General features: G+C 38.8%; 1 non-coding gene across 1 annotated transcript; it reads right to left on the minus strand.

Moving 5' to 3' along the window:
• Positions 1 to 1582: 1582 nt before the first annotated feature.
• On the minus strand, positions 1583 to 1690 carry LOC112700278 (small nucleolar RNA R71). The gene has a single exon (XR_003153188.1). It is a non-coding gene; the product is annotated as a small nucleolar RNA R71 (small nucleolar RNA).
• Positions 1691 to 3031: the final 1341 nt, after the last annotated feature.

Below are 3031 nucleotides of genomic sequence, written 5' to 3' on the forward strand. Positions count from 1 at the left end.
GTGTCTCATATGCATTTTCATTTTGTTAGTGTCAGTAGTATACAAACTGCTAAGTTTGGTGTCTTGCATGCATTGTTATTTGATTCTTGTTGCATTTTGATTTGTCCTTATTATTAAAAATCCAAAAATATTTTTAATTTGTGTCTTCTCAAGTCAATAATACAGAGAATTGAAGATTCAGAACATACAGTAGAGGAATTGCACAGAAAAAGCTGGGCGTTCAAAACGCCCAGTGAAGAAGACAGACTGGCGTTTAAACGCCAGCCAGGGTACCTGGTTGGGCGTTTAACGCCCAAAAGGGTATAGTTTTGGGCGTTAAACGCCAGAATGTGCACCATTCTGGGCGTTTAACGCCAGGATGGCACAAGGGGGAAGATTTTGTTTTCAAATCAATTTTTTTTTTAGGGTTTCCAAAATCTTTTTAAAATCAAATCTTTTTCAAATCAATTTTTCAATAAAATCTTTTTCAAAATCAATTTCTTTCCATTTTTAAAATTACTTGCTATCAATTAATGATTTGATTCAACATTTCAAGTATGTTGCCTTTTCTGTTGAGAGAGGTTTAATGTTTGAATCATATCTTTTCTTGTTAGTCAAGTTTTTAAATTTCAAAGTCAAATCTTTTTCAAAATGTTGTTCAAATCATATCTTCTCAATCACATTTTTTTTAACCAATCATATCTTCTTAACCACATCTTTTTCAAAATAGTTTTCAATCAAATCTCTTTGATTTCTAATTTCAAAATCTTTTTCAAAAATCACTTTATTTCTTTTCCACTTTCATTTTCGAAAATTAAGTAATGTTTTTCAAAAATGTTTTCAAGATTTTTTACTTAATTTTCGAAAATCACTTCCCTCCTTCTCACATCCTTCTATTTATGGACTAACACTATCCCTTAATGCAAAATTCGAACTCCATCTTCTTTGATAAAGTTCGAATTTTCTACTTCTGTCTTCTACTCTTATTTTCCTCTGACACTTCAAGGAATCTCTATACTGTGACATAGAGGATTCCACATTTTCTTGTTCTCTTCTCTTTCTTATGAGCAGGAGAAAAAACAAAAGCATTCTTGTTGAGGCTGACCCTGAACCTGAAAGGACCTTGAAGAGAAAGCTAAGAGAAGCCAAAGCACAACTCTCTTTAGAGGACCTGACCGAATTCTTCAAAGAAGAAGAACACATGGCAGCCGAAAACAACAATGCCAACAATGCAAGGAAGGTGCTGGGTGACTTTACTGCACCTACTCCCGACTTCTATGGGAGAAGCATCTCTATCCCTGCCATTGGAGCAAACAACTTTGAGCTTAAGCCTCAATTAGTTTCTCTAATGCAACAGAATTGCAAGTTCCATGGACTTCCATTGGAAGATCCTCATCAGTTTTTAGCTGAGTTCTTGCAAATCTGTGACACTGTCAAGACTAATGGGGTTGACCCTGAGGTCTACAGACTTATGCTATTCCCTTTTGCTGTAAGAGACAGAGCTAGAACATGGTTGGATTCACAACCTAAAGAAAGCCTGGACTCTTGGGAAAAGCTAGTCAATGCCTTCTTGGCAAAGTTCTTTCCACCTCAAAAATTGAGTAAGCTTAGAGTGGAAGTCCAAACCTTCAGACAGAAGGAAGGAGAATCCCTCTATGAAGCTTGGGAAAGATACAAACAATTAATCAGAAAGTGTCCCTCTGATATGCTTTCTGAATGGAGCATCATAGGTATTTTCTATGATGGTCTCTCTGAACTGTCCAAGATGTCTTTGGATAGCTCTGCTGGAGGATCTCTTCATCTGAAGAAGACGCCTACTGAAGCTCAAGAGCTGATTGAAATGGTTGCAAATAACCAATTCATGTACACTTCTGAAAGAAATCCTGTGAACAATGGGACTAGTCAGAAGAAAGGAGTTCTTGAGATTGACACTCTGAATGCCATATTGGCTCAGAACAAAATATTGACTCAACAAGTCAATATGATTTCTCAAAGTCTGTCTGGAATGCAAAATGCACCAAGCAGTACTAAGGAAGCTTCATCTAAGGAAGAAGCTTATGATCCTGAGAACCCTTCAATGGAAGAGGTGAATTACATGGGAGAACCCTATGGAAACACCTACAATCCTTCATGGAGGAATCATCCAAATCTCTCATGGAAGGATCAACAGAGACCTCAACAAGGTTTCAATAACAATAATGGTGGAAGAAACAGGTTTAGCAATAGCAAGCCTTTTCCATCATCTTCTCAGCAACAGACAGAGAGTTCTAAGCAGAATACATCTGACTTAGCAACCATGGTCTCTGATCTAATCAAAACCACTCAAAGTTTCATGACTGAAACAAGGTCCTCCATTAGAAACTTGGAGGCACAAGTGGGTCAGCTGAGCAAGAAAATTACTGAACTCCCTCCTAGTACTCTTCCAAGCAATACAGAAGAAAATCCAAAAGGAGAGTGCAAAGCCATCAACATGGCCGAATTTTGGGAGGAAGGAGAGGCAGTGAACGCCACTGAGGAAGACCTCAATGGACGTCCACTGGCCTCCAATGAGTTCCTCAATGAGGAACCACGGGAATCTGAGACTCAAAATGAGACCATAGAGATTCCACTGGACTTACTTCTGCCATTCATGAGCTCTGATGAGTATTCTTCCTCTGAAGAGGATGAGTATGTCACTGAAGAGCAAGTTGCTAAATACCTTGGAGCAATCATGAAGCTGAATGACAAGTTATTTGGAAATGAGACTTGGGAGGATGAACCTCCTTTGCTCACCAAAGAACTGGATGACTTGTCTAGGCAGAAACTGCCTCAAAAGAGACAGGATCCTGGGAAGTTTTCAATACCTTGTACCATAGGCACCATGACCTTCAAGAAGGCCTTGTGTGACTTAGGGTCAAGTGTAAACCTCATGCCTCTCTCTTTAATGGAGAAGTTAGGGATCTCTGAGGTGCAAGCTGCAAAAATCTCACTAGAGATGGCAGACAATTCAAGAAAACAAGCCCATGGACTTGTAGAGGATGTTCTGGTTAAAGTTGAAGACCATTACATCCCT

Source organism: Arachis hypogaea, chromosome 6 (genome assembly GCF_003086295.3).
Source record: "Arachis hypogaea cultivar Tifrunner chromosome 6, arahy.Tifrunner.gnm2.J5K5, whole genome shotgun sequence".
NCBI classification, from domain to species: domain Eukaryota; kingdom Viridiplantae; phylum Streptophyta; class Magnoliopsida; order Fabales; family Fabaceae; genus Arachis; species Arachis hypogaea.